At 39.1% G+C, this 22306-nt stretch overlaps 1 protein-coding gene across 17 annotated transcripts in view; it reads right to left on the bottom strand.

Moving 5' to 3' along the window:
* The window catches only part of Rbfox1 (RNA binding fox-1 homolog 1), a 1601479-nt gene that overhangs the window by 864770 nt on the left and 714403 nt on the right, over window positions 1–22306 (bottom strand). The window lies entirely within an intron of this gene.

Genomic DNA, 22306 nt, shown 5'->3' with positions numbered 1-22306 from the left:
AATGCAGCTGCTCACTTTCTGGCACATCACAGGCCAACCTGGTCTAGACAATCCCTCATTGAGTCTCTCTTCCCAGGTAATTCTAGGTTGTATGTAATTGGTAATTACACTAGCCATTCTAACAACTGTACCTTCTACCTTTGTTCCTTTTTTGTCTCAGTCTGGTATCTTCATCACATACATTTCCTTTAGTATTCTTTTTAATCATGATTGTGTATATCCTTCCTATTTATACCACTGAAATCATCAATCCACAAAGGGCAGGGTCTCTCACCTATTGCCCTATCTCTGTGACAGCACTGCTTCAATAACACCAGTGAATGGTGAGCCTGTGCAGGAGAGGAAAGATGGACACACCCCAGCATCACAGCAGCCTTCACATTTTATTACTTCTACATTATTTCTCTTCTATTTGCATTCTTTCTGTGACAGACAAAAGGTATTCTTAAAGGCCACAGACAAGCCACCACTTCATTTAAACATCTTTTTATCTTATGATGAACTACTGCTGACCTTACTCACTGAAACATATATCAAGAAAAATGCTAAGACTGAATGAAAGTTTTGATTTGTCTGGAAATATACACACCCCAGACTTGTTTCTGCCTATACTTTTCTTTTATGCTGAGTCACAGTTAGGTGTTTAAATGCCAGAATACCACATCCCTAACCAAACTCTCACCTCTGAAACATATTTAAAATCAAGAAGTACAGTGAGGCTACTTACAATGTCTGAACATTTATTGATAAATCTACCTTTCACAATGCCCTCAAGTACAGCCTGGGATTCAATAGGTTTTGGGTTTTTCCCCCTTCTCCCAGAACCAATTTTATTTCCTCCAGCATACCACTAAATGCAAATAGAACAGCTGCAGTTCTGGCAGTAAGAGTGAGATCATAACCCTCAATACCTCAACTAGTCTTAATGTTAGCCCCTGGGTGATCACTACATCAATTCCCAAGGTGTCCTTCCAAGTCAAAGAGGCAAGAGAGAAAAATTCATAAAACTCTGAGAGTTCCTGCTCCTTTTCATTTGTGTGTCTACTTACTCCCAAAATCCTAAGACAGATAACTTGGTCCTTATTCTCTGAGAATAGAGAGAGAAGCTTTTCAGAACTGCTCAGTATTTTTCCAAGGGAGACAGATAATGAGAGAAAATGAACACATTTTACAGCATGTTCTTCAGTGGTTTTCATCACACTGTCTAGTCTGTTGACAGCAAAAACCTTCTGAATCACTGTTGTTTCTGAGCAAGGCCTTGTGCACTGGAGATCTTTGGACTCACCGATCACTGTGACCACATACATGCCTCACACTGGTATAGACATAGATCCCAAGAGACATTAAAGAGAGAAGAGAACAGTAGGCTTTGCCATGAATGAGTGAAAGAGTTGTGAAAGCAGTTTGGTTGCCCATTGCCTGTGTGCTCATGGGTAAGCTTATTTTTAATTTGTACCCAGAGAAATATGTTTTCTTATAGAATATTCAAACTATGTTTTGTTTGAGTCTCCCCATATACTCCTGTTCCTCCCTCCCCCCATCCCCCTGCTCCACTCCAGGCTTCTATCTTTACATCATCATTTCCTATTTCATATCATACGAATTCTATTACCAATGCTTCCATCCCTCAAAAGCAACTTTCCCCACTCAGGGCCTTTCTAGTTTCATGACTTAAACCTATGTTTACTTCCTCAAAAATATACATATAAACAAATTAGATCTTAGGATCCAAAACTGAGAGAGAGCTTGTGATATTTCTCTTTTTGAGGCTGGGGCAAGGATGTGGGAGAAGAAGAAACCCCAATTCATTGCAAGTGGGAGTGTAAGTTGGTGCAGATACATGGAAACCAGTACAGAAGTGCCTACAAACACTAAAAACAAAACTACCATTTAACCCAGTAAGACACCTGGGCATATAATTAAAGAACTCTATATCCTACCACAAAGATATTGCTCATTTATGGTCATTGCTGATAGTCACAATAACTAGAAAATGAAGCCAGCCTAGATACCCCTCAACAGATGAACAGATAAAGGGGTGAGCTAACCTGTAGGCCTGAAGAGATAGGAGTCCTACCTCCAAGGATGGTTTACATCACAAAGCATTCAAGTGAAAGGAACAAGAGCCAGGGCCTGCTGAGTGCTTCCTGGAGTGGGGCTGATACTCATGTCCACACATCTCACTGTGAATCATAAAGTGTATGAGAGGTTGCCCAGGTGCATCTCTTCCCACACAGACAGGAGCTTGTAACATTACTCACTTACTATACCACAAAGTGGAGTCCACACTCTGAAAACAGACAACTTGCTCAAGCAGGACTTCACATCAAATACAAACAGAGCCAGCACTTGAGTCCAGATCTCAGAACCAGAACGTGCACTATCCAACACCGCCTACCTCCCCTGGAACTTGTTCTGTCAAGGTGGCTTTCTAAAACTGCTCACTCAGTTGTAAATGGCAGTGCAACATTACTCATGAAGGATCAGATTAGTATGTAGAGTCATGCCTTTTCAAGGTCTTTCCTTTCTCTTCAAAGTATTTATCTCCAAATTGTTTTCTGAAGACTTCATACTTCCTTAGATCATTTGAGAACTTGCTGGTCTCATTCATTGACTGAATCAAGTTGCACAATAAAATCGTAGAGAATAAAAGTTAAATAAAAGTGATTATAACTTCAGGTAATTTTTCAATCAACCCAAGTTCATAACATATTTTATATAATCTGTACATACAAAGAGAGATGAGAGAGAGAGAAAGAGAGAGAGAGAGAGAGAGAGAGAGAGAGAGAGAGAGAATGAGAGAGTGAGAGAGAAGTAAAGGGAAGGATATGAGGGGATGGAAGTATGGAGTCAAGAAAAGGAGTGGAGAAGAGAGAGAAAGATATGAGAGGCAGGGCCAGACCCATATATCTCTAGTATTTATGCACAGCATGGTACTGAACCCATAATGGCATTCAATTAAATATGCATTTATTGCCTAATTGAGATGCTAGTAAATCACATCATAAATAACATCAGAATAAAAATGATCCTACCGGATACTAATTAGATACACAAGTGCAGTTAATCCAAAAAAAAAAGTTACCATTAAAATGGTACAATAAAAGTGTCACTACTGGTGGGAAATCCATCAGCTCACACAGCCTAAGACCTGTAAGGAGACTTGGGAAACACAACCCAGTTCTCAAAATGCCAGAGTCAACAGAGCACTATGGTTTTTACCAGCTTTATACTAGGCAGCAATAAGGTATGGTCACCTATGAAAGTCTTGTGTTTGGAAAATGACTTCAGAATTTGAGGAGGGCCAAAGAACAAACCCTCACTCAGATAAATCTGAGCACATAGTTCCTAACTCCCAGGGAACCCTTTGTAGGAGCTGATATTCACAGGGTAGACAGTCCCCAGGAGATGTATTTCAGCATGTGAAGAAGTAATGGTCTGAGGGACAGTGTGAGGGGTGGTGTGGCATATTTGCATTTGATTTCAAGAGGAACATATCTGAGACTTTTTGAAGAGAAAAGCTACAGAAGATACTGAAAGTATCACTTTGAGAAAAGATGCAAACAGTATATCATCCACCTCCCATGTGACCCAGTGCAACCCTAGGAAGGTCTATCAACATTGTCTCCCATTAGGCATAATCTGTAAACCGTCTTTGAAATCCTGAAAGACGCTGAGGAGGCTTCACAGAGCATGGGTGGCTGAGGATCTCAGGAGCACACGCAAGAGGATGTTTAAAATGATAAAGAGCATCCTTGGGAGACTCAGTGTGTGAGTCTGTGCACAGGGAGGCACTTGCTGGTGCTTCTGAAAGTATAAAAACAAGACAGCTAGGAGATGAAATTCCCTGGAGCTAGACATCAATATTTGAGTTGTGTTTATTAAAGTCTAGTGTGGTCATCCAGAGCAGAGAGAGCAAGGAGCATTGTAACATCAGGGTAACACTTGTTGTCCTTTCTCATTTTACCCTCCATGCCATGAGGGGCTACTGCTTGAGTTTGATCAGTTGTGATCCATTATAGAATGGCTTTGCAGTGAGCCAGGAAATTGAACATTATTAGTCTACCCCAGTATCCTCATCAACAGTAACTGCCAAATTGGCATAGTCTAGAATCACCCAAGAAAAAGACTTTTTTGATTGGGTTGGTCTGTGGGCATGTTTATGGGGAGATTGTCTTGAATGTTTGTTAATGTGGAGGGCCTAGTCCACTATAGGCAGCATTATCCCTATTCTGGTGGTCCTAAGCTATATAGGAAGGTAACCATGAGCTTGTGTTCTAGCCAGAGAGCAAACCATCTAGCAAGTAAATAGCATCCCCTGTGGTTCCTCCTGTACTTTCTTGACTGTGAGTTCCTTGGGCAGAGGTAATTCTGTGTAGAGTAGCAAGTAGTCTTGCTCTCAGATTCCTTCCTTGAGTTTCTGCCCTGAACTCCCTTGGTGATGAACTATGACCTGGGAGTGGAAAATGTGAAAAATCCTTTATTCTCCAAGTTTCTTTGGGTCAGTTTTTTTTTTTTTTTTTTTTTTTTTTTGGTTTTTCGAGACAGGGTTTCTCTGTGTAGCTTTGCGCCTTTCCTGGAACTCACTTGGTAGCCCAGGCTGGCCTCGAACTCACAGAGATCCGCCTGCCTCTGCCTCCCGAGTGCTGGGATTAAAGGCGTGCGCCACCACCGCCCGGCTGGGTCAGTTTTATCACAACAATGGAACTCAAATGAGGACACAGGTTTTACATCTTGTCAAAGATACTTTGGCCACTCTAGGTTATCTGCATTCCTATATTAACTGCATAATAGTCTGGCAATTTCTGCAAAAAGATAGTTGGATAGGTAGGTAGGTAGATAGATAGATAGATAGATAGATAGATAGATAGATAGATAGATAGATAGATAGATAGATAGATAGATAGACAGATTTTAAAAAAAGTTCTGCTTGGATTTGATCAGTTGTGATCCATTATAGAACTAAGGTCTCTTTCACGAATCTTTCACCATGTACATGTTTCCCTCATGCATTGGAACTGATTTCATTCTTTAGCCTCTCTTACCTCTAGTGCAGTTTCCAGCATATAAGATATAGACGTTTTGGTCAGATCTGCTCCTCTGAGTATTTATGCTTTTTAATGCTTAAGAGATATTTATTTGTAATTTGACTCTGTGATTTTGTAGCTATTATAGAGAGATACAAATGTCATCTGGAGAGATATTCATTGTATCCCAAACCTTGTGAACCTATTCCTTTGGTTCCATGTAAATATACATGTAAATATAATCACATTTTAAAATATGGAATAAAATACAACTTATGTATATATATGCATTATATATATACATTATATATTATCTATCTATCTATCTATCTATCTATCTATCATCTATCTGCTTACATACTTGCCCACCTACTTATCTATATTTGACTCACTAAAGTTTGTTTAGACTGTTCATAGGTATTCATGAAGGACTGCTACCCTATATTTTCTCAACCATCTACTTACTCATAGGCTTTATTATGAAAGGAGTGATGACCTCGTGGAATGATTTAGCACTGTTGGTACAATTTCCATTCCCTATTTTTCATACGATCATTTTGTGTAATTCATCAGTACAACATAACTCCTCAATATAGTTCATGTACACCTGGAGTTTGCTTTCTCTGGTGAAAGATTTTAAGTGCAGGTTTTATTTAGTTAATAGCTTTCAAAAACTAGTTATCTATTCTTTCTTTTATATTTTTGTTGGTTTTGAGTGTACATTGGTATATGTACATGGCCATCTATGTGTGTGGGTAAACACATGCTAAGGTATAGTTGGTTGTTTTTTACTCTTTGCTCTTGACTCTTGGTATTTTGCTCTTTGATGAGCCTGCCACCCAGCTCCCAAATAAATCAGATGAAGACTTGGTATTATTTATAAATGCCTGGCATTTAGCTTGGCTTGTTCCTAGCCAGCTTTTCTTAATTTAAATTATCCCATCTATCTTTTGTTTCTGGACTTTTCCCTTTTCTTACTTCTGTATATCTTACTTTCACTCTGAGTCCATGGCTGACTGTATAGAGGGGTGGTTGGACCCTGATGTCCTCCTCTCCTTGTTCTTTTGCTCCTCCTTTCTCTCTCATTTCTCCTTCTTCTAATGTTCTCCTATTTATTCTCTCTCCTTGCCAGCCCCACCTATTTCTCTCTCTTGCCTCACTATTGGCTGTTCACCTCTTTATTAGACCAATCAAGTGTTTTAAACAGGCACAGTGACACAGCTTCACAGAGTTATACAAATGCAGCATAAAAGAATGCAACACATCTTTGCATCATTAAAACAAATGCTCCACAGCATAAACAACTGTAACACATCTTACATTAATATTCCACAACACCAGGGCATCCATGTATAAGTTAGAGGACAACTTATGGGAGTCAATTCTCTCCTTCTACCATTTGGGTCCCAGGGTCCAAACTCAGATTGTCAGTGTTGATGGGAGGTGCCTCTACCCACACTTCCACATCACTGGCCCTTTATTTCTTCTTGAATGAGCTTTGTTTGCTTGTTTTACAAGATCCTGCCCTTTCATCTATAACTCAAGGCATCATAGAATCAAAAGTTATTTCAAATATCCCCTCACCATTCTTTTCCTATGTGGGATTCTATGGCTATCTTAGCTTGTCGACCTGGCATTAGTAAGTAATATGAATCTTTTCTGGCTCTTTCCAGAGTCTGGCTAAAGGTTTCTTATTTTGTTGATTTCTCAATGAACCATCCTGTGGTTTCATTGTGTCTCTCCATTTCAGCCAATTTTCTATTTCAGTAACATCCATTCCTTTCTTATACTAATGTGAATCTTATTTACTCTTCTTTTCATATTTCTCTAAGGCAAAAGATGAAGCCATTAATTTGAAATTTTTCTTATTCCCTTTCTTATGTGGGTGTTTAATGAAAAGAGGAGCTTTCTAAGCATTGTTCAGTAGCACCATACAGAATCTGAGATGCTATATGTTTATCACCAACTTTTAGTACCTCAAGGGGTACAGTGTTTGCCTAGCATGCATGAAAACCTGCATCTGAGTCATAGAACTAAATTACATGAGTATGGTGGCTCACACCTTTCATCACCATACTTAGGAGATAAAACTCAAGATCATCCTTGGCTGTGTACCAAGTTTGGTGTCTGACCAGTTTACATGAGATACACACAGAAAGAAAAGTTCAGGTATATTTGATTTTATTGATGAATTATGCAAAACAGTCTTATGGGAAATAGAAAATGGGAAAATGCACCAACAGTGCTTAATGATTTCACAAAGCCATCATTACTTTCATACCTAAATCAATGAGAAAGTAAATGGATGGGAAACTATAGAGTAACATTCTTCATGCACACTAATGAACTTTAGTGAACCAAATCTAGATAGGTAGGCAGACAGACAGACAGGTAGGTAGGCAGAGAAAGATAGATAATTCATATATGTTATACTGTATAATTTGTATTTTGTTCCATAATTGAAAATGTGATTATATATACATTAAAGCTACTGGAAACAAGGAAGTAGATTCATGAGGTTCAGATACAAAGCATATCTTTCTAGATGGCACTTTTATTTCTGCATATTAGCTACAAAATTTGCAGAGTTAAATTATAAACAAATATTTCTTAAGCATTAAAATGAATAAATATTTAGAGGAGCAAATCTGACCAAAAATGTCTATGTCTTTTTGTTTTGTTTTGCTTTGTTTTGTTTTTTGGTTTTTCGAGACAGGGTTTCTCTATGTAGCTTTGCGCCTTTCCTGGAACTCACTTGGTAGCCCAGGCTGGCCTCGAACTCACAGAGATCCGCCTGCCTCTGCCTCCCAAGTGCTGGGATTAAAGGCGTGTGCCACCACCGCCCGGCCCCAAAATGTCTATGTCTTAATATGCTGAAAACTGCATTAGAGGTAAGAGAGTTTTAAAAATGAAATCAGTCCCAATGCATGTGGGAATTATGTACATAAGGTGAAAGTTTTGTTTTGTATTTTTAACTTTTATTCTTCTCTCATACATTATATTCCAACCACAGTTTCACTTTTTCCAGTCCCTCCCATACCTTCCCTCTCATATTATTAATAGGCCTTTCTTCTATAATGGTCCACGGTGTTTATTCCAATTTTCTCTTTAACCCATTGAACTACATACATGCATCAATACATTGGTTGTTGCAATGTGTCTGGAATTTTCCTGTTATCCTTTTGCCATTTCTGTTTGATGCTACTGTGGACAGAAAATATATTTTGATTTCAACTCACTTTCATTTGTTGATGTTTCTAGAATTAGTCCAGAATAGTTTCCTAAATAACTCCTTCTTCTAGTGACTAGTTCTTTTATATTTTTTAAAAAAGAATTTATATTCAGCTATGTGGTGTAAATAATTCAATAATCACTTATTAGAACCAGTGTATAGACAGTTTCATTCAAAATTTCCATATGCATGATATTTTGGGAGCATTTATCCTATCCAGAGACCAGTATTAAAATCTGTAGCTACCTATTTATTTTTGCAATTTCATTTGTTTCTTTTATGTGTTTGGAAGTTGAAGTCTCCCTCTCTGTCTGTGTGTCTTCCTTCTTCCTCTCTTTCATTCATGGCAGGATCTCACTATGTAGCTCTGGTTTGCCTTGAATTCACCATCTTCCTACCTCAGCCTCTTGAAAGCTGAGATTTCAGATATGCACCAGTATACATACCTAATGTCTACTGAGCTGCTATGATCTCTCAATTTAATTGGCCCTTTTGATTGTAAAATGACCTTTATCCATAGCAAATCTCTCTTTTTTATCTATAGAATATCTCTGATATTTATAGAACATATAGCAATTACATAGTACATATATGTATACATATACATATATATGCCACTATTCTTTTAAAAAAATCTTTGCTTATTTTACAGCCCACCTGCAATTTCCCCTTCTTTCTCTCCTCCTAGTCCTTCCTCTCAACCCCCGACATTCTCCCCCTCCCATCCACTCCTCATCCACTTCTCTTCAGGAAAGGGCAAGCCTCCCATGGATATCAACAAAACATGGCATACCAAGTTGCAGTAAAACTAAGCACCTCCTCATGTACTGAGGCTGGGCAAGGCAACCCAGTATGAGAAATAATCCACTATTCTTAATACCAATGTTTGAATATCCTTTTCAAGTTTTGTTGTTAATCTTTTCATATCATTATATGAAACTGTACATTTCACAGACTGTCTAAATTGAGTTTGACTTCCATTCATCCCAACTACTGCTGGCTTTGAACTGGATGTATTCAGGTCATTCATGTTTAATGTGATCGTTGATATAGGTATGTTTCAATCCATATTTCATTTATTTTCTTTTTGTCCTATCTGTTTTCTGTTCCCTTTTCTCTTTTTCTTCTTTTAGATTGATTTCATTTTGTGTCCTCTGTGAGCTTATTAGCTACACTTCAGTGTTTTGTTGTTTTAGTGGGTGCTTTAGAGTTTATAGTACACATTGTAAAAGTGAGATCGATGGAACATTTTATTTTGAAGTTATTATAGATTCAGAGACAGTTACAAAGGTAGCACAGAGGGACCTGTTCCCTTCATCTGCTGACACTGGTAATCTACCTTATGAAACTGCAGTGCAGGATCAGAGTTGGGAACTGCCATTGACATACCATGTGCTGTGGTTTTATACCCTTTCTTCTTCTGTGCAGGGTTATGTAAGCCAACTACTGCCAACATATGGACTACAGACATCACTATCAATATCTCCTCCCTCTTGTTATTATTTCAGGTCCATACCCATCTGCCTTTTGGGATGCCATACTGAGAGTCACTAATGTATTTACCACCTCAAGTAGCATTCTGAAGCCACAAAATTAATGCTTAAGGGGACCAACCATTCAATATTGTTCCAGTTGTCAATCAGTAAGATTCTCTTGGGATTCATTCATGTTGGTGGTGCTATAGAGAACAATAGCTCATTTAATTATTTAACTCTTTGAAAATTTCATGTATGTATGCAATGTATACTGATCAAATCCAGCCCTCAATCTCTCCTCCAACTCCCTGCAGTCTGAACCCATCACATCTCTCTCCCAACTTTATGTCCCTTCTTTCAAAAGTTACTTCTTATTACTTATTACTCATGGAGTCCATCGATTGCTACCCTTACATACATGGATATGGGGTCATCCAATGAAGCATGGGGAACCTACTAAGGTCAATTTCACCCTAAGAAAAGTAACTCTCCTTCCTCCAGCTGTCATCAACTGTCAATATCTCCTCAGTTAAGCACTGGACCTCAGAGACCCTCCCAACTCCTTTCAGGAATTGTTAACAATCTTGATCTTTTGCAGGTCTTGTCCAGGTCATCCCAGCTGCTGCAAGTCAGTGTCCAGGTGCCACATCATGTCCAGGGGACAGCACTCCACAGTACTCTCCCAATCCTGAGGCTCTTATTCTTTCTGGCCTTGAGTCTTGGGATAAGAGCCAAGGTTCATAGCATGAGTACTCATTGTATGGGAACATTGGCCTTATTTCAAGACTCATAAGTATAACTGTTAATGACAGTTAGGAAAGGATTTTTAAATTTGGGGTATGGAATAAGTTTTTATTTGTAGAGGGAAGATGTCCAGAGAATATTGTTATTTCATACTGTAAACATGAATTTACTTTCTCCAAGAAACTGCCAGATAATTTTCCAGAAGGGTTGCATCATTTTACACCCCAACCAGAAATACAGAAGACACCCACTGCCTGCCTCCTGTAAGCATCAGTACACTCTTTTACTAAACCCACATGAGTGCAATGATATTCTTTTTTTTTTTTTTTTTTTTTTTGGTTTTTCAAGACAGGGTTTCTCTGTGTAGCTTTGTGCCTTTCCTGGAACTCACTTTGGAGCCCAGGCTGGCTTCAAACTCACAGAGATCCGCCTGCCTCTGCCTCCCGAGTGCTGGGATTAAAGGTGTGTTCCACCACTGCCCGGCGAGATGATATTCTTAATTTCTGCACTAGCTGATGATGATGAATGTCCTTTGGGGCACTTATTTTATCTACGTTATTCTGTCTGGACACATTCTCATAAACTCTTTATATATATTTTTTCATTTTCTAATTAGATTCAACAAGTATAGTATTTAATCCTGTAGCTACCTGTTAGAGAATCATCTGGGTCAGAGACCAGTGGCCTTGCCACATCCCAGGATGATGTGGAAACCATTCCAAGGTTCAGTGTAGATGATGCAGTCCTGGTCAGTTTTTGGTCTGACAGCTACAGGGGGATACATTCCTTCACTTCAAGATGCACAGAGTGGCAAGAATGTCCATGTACTTCATGTTCCCCTAGCTGACGTCTATGTTTGGTGACACCAAAGTAGACTTCTTCATAAACACAACAAGATGCTCAAATATGGCAGGTTTCACTTTGGGGGTAAATATGTTCTTCAAACCAGGACTGGAGGAAACTTCAGCAAAGATAGGGACAATGGAAGTCTGTGTGATCAGGAAGTTGATTGTATTTACAGTACAGGTTGTGCAGACAATGAAAGGAAGTATCTAGTATATGCTTTGCCTTGTAGGAGGTTTTATATGACAAATAAAAACATGTCAGTTATCCTGTACAACATAATGCTTTAAATTATGTGTATATTCTGGAGTGGTTCAACTATGTGCATTAATACCTGTACCAACACATAGGCTGAATTGGGTGATAAGAACACTTACAACTTAAACTCAGTGATTTTCAAAGCCATGATATATCTGGTCATTTTAAGCATTAAAGTCATGCATATGTGTTCTTACATACACACCTAAATTATTTCCTCATGTTGAGTGACAAAAAAAAAGATACTGCATGCTTAAAGTTCACTTTATGTTTCTTTTTAAACAAGAACTTATAAATACAATTATTTCGGGACACATCCTTACATCCTAAACTTTTTTCTAGCCAGATACTATGTGAGTGTGTGTGGTGGTGGGAGTATGTGTGAGCACAGCTGAGTGTATAAATTAGAGAGTTCTTTATGAACAGCCATGATAGCCACAAACAGTCCTATTTACTCACTGATGATATGGAGGCCAATAGTTTCTATTCCTGTCTTGCATGCCTCTGTGTGTGTGTGTGTGTGTGTGTGTGTGTGTGTGTGTGTGTGTTTGTGTGTGTAGATATGTGCGTGGTATAGATATAGATATATGATATCTATCTATCTATCTACATAAATATATATACATAAATACACATATGTAAATGATAGGACCTTCATACTATGCTGAATGACAGCTATTTCCCTCCCACTCTTTCAGGGAAAACACTCTGCTGTATAATCAGCTGCACTTCTAGCTTCAAACTCCTGCAATTTTTAAAAACCCAGGAAATTTGTTCTCTGTTTTCTAATTAGATCCTTGAGAGTTCTGGATGTCTATCAGTTTCTCATGTGGGAACCAGCATTAACTCTAAGATGCTACAGTTTTTCTTTAGGCAATCAAAAGAGTGGATGGCATTGATTTCCAGATATCGAACCAATGTTGCATGCCTGAACGTCTCCCTATTCAGTGAGTGTACATATTTATTGTCCTATATAGTTAGAGTATGTGTGTAAATATTTTAAGTATTTTATGTCAATGTTCATGAAGGATATTGGTCTGTAGCACTCTTTTTTCTTGTTGTATGATTATCTGTCTTATATTGCCTCCTTAAATAAATTGGGATATAGTCCTCCACCTATTTTCTAGAAGGCAATATGCAGAACTATATTAATCAACTTTTTAAATTATGTAGAACTCTTCAGGGGAACCATCTAAAAATTTTCTTTTAAAAATTATTTGCAAATTGTGAATATTCCATTACTTGTTCTAGGATATGCAGATCCTTACTGAATGCATATTGAATAGAGACAAGAGCAGTGCCCGGCTTCTGGACATTGACACAATATTGCCATCTACAATGTTCAAGCTTGAACACTAAACAATTGAGTTACCAAGACAACCACAAAAATATTGATGTTTTAAGCAAGTTTACAATTCTGCACTTACATTTATAGCTATTCTTGGTCACATGCACATGTTGAACATACCTGGGCATATGATTTGTAAGGAGTTGGTTTGCTTTCTCCAGGTTTTCAAATTCAAGTAGATAAACATGTCCAGCATATTCTGCTAGTATATTTTAATTTGAAAATAATTTAAATATATTTATAAAATTTAAATATATACATGTATTATTAATATATGTATATATTATTAAATATAAACATAGGTATGTGCATGTATACATTTAAACATTAGTGTGTCTGTGCACAAACCCAGACACATGCCATTGGGGCATGAATCGGAGGGCAGTTTGTAAGAATCAGTTCTGTCCTTCTACCATGTGGGTCCTGAGTACCAAAACCAAGGTCATCAAGCTTGGCAGCAAGTTCCTTTACCTTCTAAGCCTCTTGCCCTCCATCTGACTATAATTTTAATGGTTTCTTCAGTGTTTGTTTTCAGATTACTCTTGTTTCCAGGTGCCTTTAGAGAGACATTAGATTTAACTGTCAGCTTGACACAGCATGGAGGAATTGCCTAGGTCAAAGTGGCCTGTGGAAAATCTGTCAGGTCATTGTCTTAAATGTTAACTAATGTAGGAGGACCCACGCCCCTGTAGGAAGCACCATTTCTTAGACAGGTATCCATTGACTCCTACTTGGAAATTATAATTATTCCATCCATTTACTCTTTCATCTTTCCACTCTGGAGATATGTGCACAACTCTCCTCTATATTTTCAAATAATCAGCTTTTCTCCACCACTTGTTGGTGTTCAATTCCAATGACTTCAGATCCATTCTTTATTTTTTTCCTATTTTCTACCTGCTTTGGGTTCATTCAATTTTTTATACTATTAACCTTGTATTTTTCCCATTTTACATGAAGACGTTCAGCTAAAGCTTGTGTTGTATGCTTATTTTCACAAAGCTCGATGGAGAGCTCATTTTCAATCTGGGAATACACTGTTTAGACTCCAGGCCCTGGAGATTTTTATTATTGTCTGTTTTAACATTTGATTCTACCATGGTCAGAGAATACACTGTGGTTCTGGTAATTTTACCTCTGCTGGGGTTGGCTGGATGATATCCATCTCCTAGCTTCCTTTCTATTGCTATGATAAAAACACTCTGAACAAAAGCAACCTAGGGAAGACAGGACTTATTTTTATTATACATCCAGCTCACATATTATCACTGAGAGAAGTCAAGGCATGGAACAAAGTAGGAATTTGAACTAGAAACTGTGGCAGCATTGCTATGGGATGGTCTGTATGTCAAATTGCTCTGATTGGTCAATAAATAAAACACTGATTGGCCAGTGGCCAGGCAGGAAGTATAGGCAGGACTAATGGAGAGGAGAATTGAGAGAACAGGAAGGCAGAAGGAGTCACTGCCAGCTGCCGCCATGGCAAGCAGCTGGTAAGGCACAAGCCACTTGGCAAGGTATAGATTTATGGAAATGGATTAATTTAAGCTATAAGAACAGTTAGCAAGAAGCCTGCCACGGCCATACAGTTTGTGAGCAATATAAGTCTCTGTGTTTACTTGGTTGGGTCTGAGTGACTGTGGGACTGGCAGGTGACAGAGATTTGTCCTGACAGTGGGTAAAGCAAGAAAACTCTAACTACACAGAATGCAGAATGCTTTTTTTTTTTCCTGGATCATTCTCTGGCTTACTCAGTAGCTCATGCTTAGGTAGCTTTTCTATACAGCTTGGGACCACCTGCCCAGGGTATGGTTCCTCCCATGGTGTGCTGGGTTCTCCTCTATCAATTAACAATCGTGACAATGCCCTGACAGACTGCCCACATCCAGTCTGATCTAGGCAATTCCTAACTTGAGATTCTTTCTCAGGTGACCCCATGTTGTGTCCAGATAGTCTCCCTACAAAATGGTGCCTAGGCTCTAAGATACAAGACTAATCTACTGTTTGAGAATTGATTGACAGGCCTGCAAGTATCAAATACACCCCACTGACTTGTATTATTGTTAAGTTTTCTCTATCTTTTCTGAAGCCCATCTACTTGGTTATTTGTTGTTGAGATTCATGTCACAATCATGTGGATTTTTCTTATTATTAGCAGTTTGGTTTTTCTGGAGTCCCCTATCTGCTCACATGGACCCTGAACAAAGCAGTAGCCTGGAACCCTCATTGCTCCCTTTCTATCAAGGATTACCATAGAGTAATGTTCTATGAACCATTGTTCCATGTGCTTTGTACATTACATGGTTAAGTGAGAGGCTAAGTCAGTCCCTGTTATTCTATCTTAGCCAGAAGTACAGATATATCTAATGTTTTCACAATTACTAAAAGAGAAAAAATACTAATAACTGTAATAAGTATTTAAATTTTTTCCTTTGTAGAGACATTTCACTATATGTACTCCAAGATTTCTAATTCATGTGGCACATTTTTTTCCAGGCAAGGCATTTTGCTGTTCAATATGCTATTACTATTTTATTTAACAAATACTTTTAATAATACTAAGGTCTCCTAGCTCCTGTCCTGTCTCTTAAAAATTTATGTGTTCTATTTAGACAAAAAATACTGCAGTGTATAAATGAAAGATGTCAACTAGCTGAAATACAGACTGAGTAAGTGACTATATTTAATACCTCAACCAGAACAGACATCACTAATGGATTACAGCACTCCTTGATAAATACATACTTGCACCCAGGATCTATTGTTCCAGACTCCTAAGTATCCTACTTGGCACATCTTTTATACCTTCTGCATCTGGAATCCAGAGTAAGAATAAAGTGTACCACATCTGGTCTGCACACCAGGAAGGTGTCAATCACAAGGTTTCTTTCTGAACTCATTTTTCATATCATCATTGCAGACAAGAGCTGTGTTGTTACTGTTGCATTCAGATGTTAAAATAATTTGAAGCAGAAGTTATTCCATCCTGAGTAGGTCAGAAAATATCTTAATAGCCTCACTGATGCCTTCCAAAATCTCTTTCAGGAATGAGTTAATCCACCTGAGCAATCCATCGAGGGAAATAAACACATTCCAAAAACTGAAGCGAGCAAGAAAAAAAAAAAAAAAAAAAAAGAACCTCATTCTCCAGCCATCTGCTTATTCCAAGTAGTCACAGGAGGAGGGCCTGTGAATTATGTAACCAATGTTCCCATTCCAGCTTTCTTTTCCCTCTATCAGTGTCTCTTTGGTGATCCTGATCCCCATCCTTGACTTATTCTCAATCTATTCATGCCATTCCGGGACCTTTGTGTGGTATGGGGTCTACTAGGATCCAGGTTTTAGCATTGTGGGAAATGGAACTCAAAATGGGGCAGAATCCACACAACAAAATCACTGTTACCCAGTTCACTGGGTAAAGGGACACTGAGTGATAAATAGTGTGTGTGTGTGTGTGTGTGTGTGTGTGTGTGTGTGTGTGTGTGTGTTTAAAATAACCCACCTTGTGGGGCACTGCTTAAAGAGACAGCAAATTATTTGTCTGTGAAAACTTCACAGCTCCCAGGAATACTGTGAAAAGTGAGAGTAATTTCTGCAATGGACAAGATGGGGCAGTAAGACACAGAGTTTATGTATGCTACCAAATATGACCCCATGGGTGAGAGATGGAATAAAGTGTATGGAGATCTCATTACTTTAACTAAACCCACATCCCCTCTATTAAATCAAACACACTTTAGCAGTAACCCACCAGTTTTCATCTTTAAAACATTCTAATACTACTTAAACACCAAAAACTAGTGAGAAAGTACACACTGCATCTGTTTCATGTTGTGCTTTTAGACATTTTAAGGAATAGGGTCCACATGTGACAAACAGAACATACATGGTACCCACTGGGACAAGAAAGGAAGGTACAAAAGGAGGACCCAAGTCTAGTATCATACACAGGCCCCTCCTTTATTAAGAAGATATTTATAAGTATACACAAAGCCACCATAGAAGAAAAAAACAAATGAGATAAATGGTTCCAGGTAGCTTGAGATAGTCCCATTGATTTAGAGTGAGCTCTGAGGTAGATCCCAGACACTGTAAGGAAACTTGAGTAAGGAATTTAGTTCTCAGCACCTAGGTCCTCTACTGAAATATGAAGATGTTGTGACCTTCACCTCCAGGGCCATAATGAGGATTAAATGAGATAATCCCTATAAAGGAATGGCTACTACCTAATTGGCAGTGTTCGGTAAATTAGAGCTGTTGTGATCAATGACAGCAGTCTTGTGAATTCCAAATTTAGCCTACAGGATATCTTTTCTACCACGCACACAAAGCAAATGCATCCATCCAAACCCTTACAAACACGGTGCTTAACAAAGGGCTTTTATAGACTTTCAATGCGAGTTGAATGAAAGGGTCAGCCTTCACAGATGCACTGAGCTGTATGGGTGTGAGCTGGGATCAAAAGCACATAGAAACATGGCAATAGAGCTGCTGAACTCTGTAATTACAAGAAAGCCTGTGCGTTTCTGTAATAAGATTTGAACGTCACATTCAAGAGAACTGTGTGAGAGTCGTCCAAAAGAAGCACAGCCAGCTAAACTATAGGTACTGGCCAGATGAGCATTCGCCTCTCCATCTCCCCACCAGCACAGAGATGAGATAAATACCTACACTTCTCGGATTTCAGAGCTCAGACTTTCAAGCACTTCAAGGTACAGACATTATTTGTATTTTCTACCTATTAAATATTAAATGGTTCATTACAAAAATATTGACTAGCTTGACCTAGCCAATTCTCTCCTGCCCTTATGAAACCTCTAATGAAACCTTTATTATTTTTTTTATTTAATTTTCAGGAAGACTGTGGGATAGAGTAAGTTCATTTGACAAACACATTCCCTGCTCCTGTATTAAGGAAGTATGTCTCTTGGTGGAGGATCATGTAGATGCCCACCTTGCCATGATGCTGTGGTCCTGCTGAAGGCTGATTTTCAAGGGAAGTTTGCCAGGACTCTGAGGCCTGCTTTTAAGAAGATGGTTTCAGAGCTTATCCTGGTAAGATAAAAAAGGAATCATCACTGCTGAAGATTTACATTTTGATAATTGCATGTTTCAATATTATTTATACCGATGCATGCCTATTTTCCCAATTATTTTATAATAGGAAGCCCTAAATGTAGAAATGGTTTAAGAAAGTAAAGCTGAAAGGCTATGTAGTTAATTTTTTATTCCCATAAGTGACAAAGAAACTGTTTGGTCCTACTAGCCTGCTGTGTGAGTTAGATATCAACGGGGGACCCTTCCTCAGCACAAAGATGTATGGAAGTGAGGGGCAGTGCTTAAGGTTGCCATCTGGTTTCAATATGGACACCTAAACACACAAAATTCCAAGAAATAAATTGTAATCTTTTTTACAAAAATATGTAAAAATAGTTTTTGCTCTTTTCAGAAGTTGGTATTTGTATCATTCCAACAGAATAAATAAGTTATGTGACGATGATTCTACTTGAGAAGTTTAGATAACGGCTCCCCAGCTAAAACAAAAGTAAGTAGAGTAATAATTCACTTGCTCATTCCTGTAACAGTAAGTGTTATAAGCATCACACATGGCTAAGCTGTTACCTGCTCTGCCACAACACACAAACCTGGCTGAGGTGCTGTGGGCAACACAGGGGGTCAATCTTCCATGGAAATGCTGAACACTGATCTTGCTGTGTGAGAACATTGGCTTCTTCATCAGTTAACCCTTTCTGGACCTACTCTTATAGACACAGCAGAGGTGTGCTTCTATGGGTTGGGGTTTGGATGTGATATGTCCTCCATAGGCTTATGTGTTTTAGTGTTTGGTCCCCAGGTGCCAGTGCTATTTGGGAAGGTTTTGAAACCTCTAGGATGCAGAGCCTTGTTGGGGGAAGTAGGTCACTGTGGGTAGGCACTGTGCTTTACTAGTTTGGTCCCACTCCTGTTCTTTCCCTGCTTCCTGACAATGTGACAATCTGACCTTCTACTCAGGCTGCCATGTCTTCCACTCCAAGGTGGACTTTATCGCTCTTCAAAGGTAAGCCAAGATGAACCCTTCCTCTCCATGTTGCTTTGGACAGCAATAGGAGAGAAACGAAAGCATGAAGTGAACCTAGGTCTTGTTGAGTCGACAAGGCATGTGGACCATTACACAGAGGATGTACTAAAGAAATGAGGGGATTCTTCGTGAAAGATGTGCAAAGGAGCAAGGCACGCACAAAATGAACTTTGACACATGGAGAAACACATAAAATAAGAGTCTCAGTATCATCTCACCCAAGAGGTCTGAGGGCTAGGATACGACAACTTACAAGAGTCATCCATTTAGAGATTCTCCCTGGACCCTCAAGTCCTCAACAATTCCGGTCCTCCTTCTCCACTGGCAAAGCAACTTGTCCCACAACTCTGGGAAATGTTCTTGAACATAACACTAAAGGTATTAGTAGGTAAAGTCTGTAGGAACACAGAAAGGCAGTGATCTCTGAGGATGCAGGAGTAACAGCACTCTGCAGCTGATTGATCGTCACTATCTGATTAACCTGTTGGTTAATCCTAGTTATCAACTTGGCTGGATCTAGACTCAGACAGGAGAGAAGCTGCTGAGCATATCTTGTAGGGTTTTCTGAATTGGGTTATCTGAAGTAAGAAAACCCACTGCAAATGTGGTTGGTGTTGTCTAGAGGCAACCCAGAGGTGCCAAGGCAAAGCTTTGCCTCTTGCCACACTACCCCGTGGATCTGGTTCAGAGTGCACCTATGCTATCATTGCCACTGCTGCTATGTTCCCTCATTAACATCAGAACCCAGGATCTTCAGTTTCCATCCTAGACTGAAGAGAAGGGCGCTCCAGAAATCATGCATGCCTTCAACACCAGAATGAGACTGCTGTGAACTCGAGGGCCCATAGATAAACAGCTAGATTCTCAACATTCCCATAGTGAAGGTGGCCAATGTTGGGCTACCCAGGCTATATCATGTAAGTCAATTTAATCAATTCCATTAAACTACATATTCATTCTTTTGGTTCTTTTCCTGTAGAGGATTATGACTAATACAGTCATTGATTCTGAGTTTCTAAAGTACAATTGTACACTAAACACAGAGCATGCATGGAAGAATGGACAGCTTTTGCTTGTGATGGAGCAGTATCTCCATACCCTCATCATTTATCTTCCATCCCCCCTCCACACCCGCATCAGACCACTTATCCTGAACTTGAGCATAGGCATCTACTTCCTCTAGAATATGGCTTTCATTTCTGCCTTGGCCGCTTGGTATTTGAGCTGTTCTTCCTAGCCCTTAAGTATGTATCTTCTAATTCAAGCTTTCCAAGGGAGGGAGAAATCTAGTTTGTTAAAATACAAAGCATATTCCTGGAATTGGAATCTGGAGCATTTTTCCTGATTTGGGTTATAAAATATAACATCTCTTTCTTGATCTGTAGCATTAATAATTCCACCTAACCCAGTATTTGTTAAATATCAGTTCTTAGATCATTATAAAGATGGCTTGGGGTCTTGTCAAAGACAGAAATTAATCTAGATTCTAAACTTGGGAACTCTGAATTGTTAGACAGTGTGTGGTCTGGGCATCATTAGTAAAGTCCAAGTGTGGCTCTCTTCTTCAACCATGTATTAGAAATTAAATAGATGGCACCTAAGCTTCGAACTCAAGAGTTCTATAATCCGCATTGTAATAAGTTTGGCCTTATTTCTTCTAATAATGACCCTTAACATGGCTTTGGGTACCAGAGCAATGAAACTGAGAGTAAGACTTCCCATTGTATCTTTATCAAAGGCTTGCTATAAATGACCAGGCTCTTCACTAATCACTGATACCATTGCCGAGTCCAGCCAACCCCTCCCTTAGAAAAACACACCTACAGACATATATTCTACATATGCACTACTTATGATGCAATTTATTCTATGTTATACAACAAAAAGCAGTTTGATCTAAGGGAGTCTTGTCTTCTATCAGTCCCACAGTATTCCACCTTTAACAGGCTCCTCAGCTACCCCCATCCACAGAGTCCCTCACAACAGGAACAATGCACCATGTCCTTATATAAACCATTGATGTATTTCTTCTGGCTTTTATTATCATGTCCCTTCATCCTCTCCAGGTAGATAAAGAGTTATAATTATTTTAGACTCCTTTAAAGGAAGCAAATGCTTAAGTCAAAGAAATCGGGTATTGCAGAGGTGGAGAGATCTCTTCCAAACAGACAGCCTGGGGACATCTAAAGAGCATCAGATTAGCTGCCTGGTTACTTCCAAAGCCTCCAAATTATGTCCTGGAGGGAGACTGCTGAGGAAGTAGAGTGCACAGCAACAGCAGTGTCTGAATTCATGATTAGCCTCCCTTTCTTCTTAGAGTGGGGTGTTCTGCATGGGAGTTACAGAGTCTCACTATAGACTACTTTGTTTTCTAAACAGCTTTCTCTCAAAACCATGTGCCCTAAAGTATTTTGTTCCTTAACCTGAGAAGCCTCGGTATACTCTTGAAGACCTAGAAATGATCTCTTTCTACATCAACATGGAGCTAGGCTTTAAAATCCTAATCCCACCCAGGGAGAATCTTACATTCACAGATCATCCTAATTTCCAACAGCAAGACCAAGATCATCGAGACGGTTCACATGTCTGAACCCAGGATAAAATGAGGTTATGTTTCAACATTCCCAGGAAGCCTTTACATGTTTACTGTGCTGTGGGTGTTGGATAATGTTCTCCTAGTTGGAAGTGCCAGGTGTACCAGGCAACTGTATCTAAGTAATCCTCTGTTTCTATTATCCAAACTGGAATACTCTAACTTTCTACTCAGTCACTTAAAAGAAAACCTTCTTGCCCTAGTATCAGCTGCCAGAGCATCTTGAAACTGCAGATCAGGAAAGTGCATTCATCGACGTTTAAGTAAATCTGCACATGAGTGAAGTTCGTCATAGATGTCACTCTATGCCATAATTAAGACTCAATCCTGCACAACACTACCAGTTGACATGCCAAAGAGGAGAGGGGAAATATAACAAGGACCCACCCCTAGATGAAGAGCTGCGGGCATTTAATGGTTTCTGGGAGAATCAATATTCTCTAGGGATGAGCCCCCAATCAGTTGTCCAATCCCAAGTAAGCAGTCAGCTTTAAACATGTATATGTATGAGCATCATTAAGTGAATTAACTCAATTCTCTCTCTCTCTCTCTCTCTCTCTCTCTCTCTCTCTCTCTCTCTCTCTCTCTCTCTCTCTCTCTGTGTGTGTGTGTGTGTGTGTGTGTGTGTGTGTGTGTGTGTGTGTGAGACAACAATTAGAGAGGGGGTCATGAAGTTTAGTGGGAGAAGAGACATGGGAGGATTTGGA

Source organism: Peromyscus leucopus, chromosome 8b (assembly GCF_004664715.2).
Source record: "Peromyscus leucopus breed LL Stock chromosome 8b, UCI_PerLeu_2.1, whole genome shotgun sequence".
In the NCBI taxonomy this organism is placed as follows: domain Eukaryota; kingdom Metazoa; phylum Chordata; class Mammalia; order Rodentia; family Cricetidae; genus Peromyscus; species Peromyscus leucopus.
Note: the sequence above shows the minus strand (reverse complement) of the source record. Positions and strands in the feature narration are given on the sequence as shown.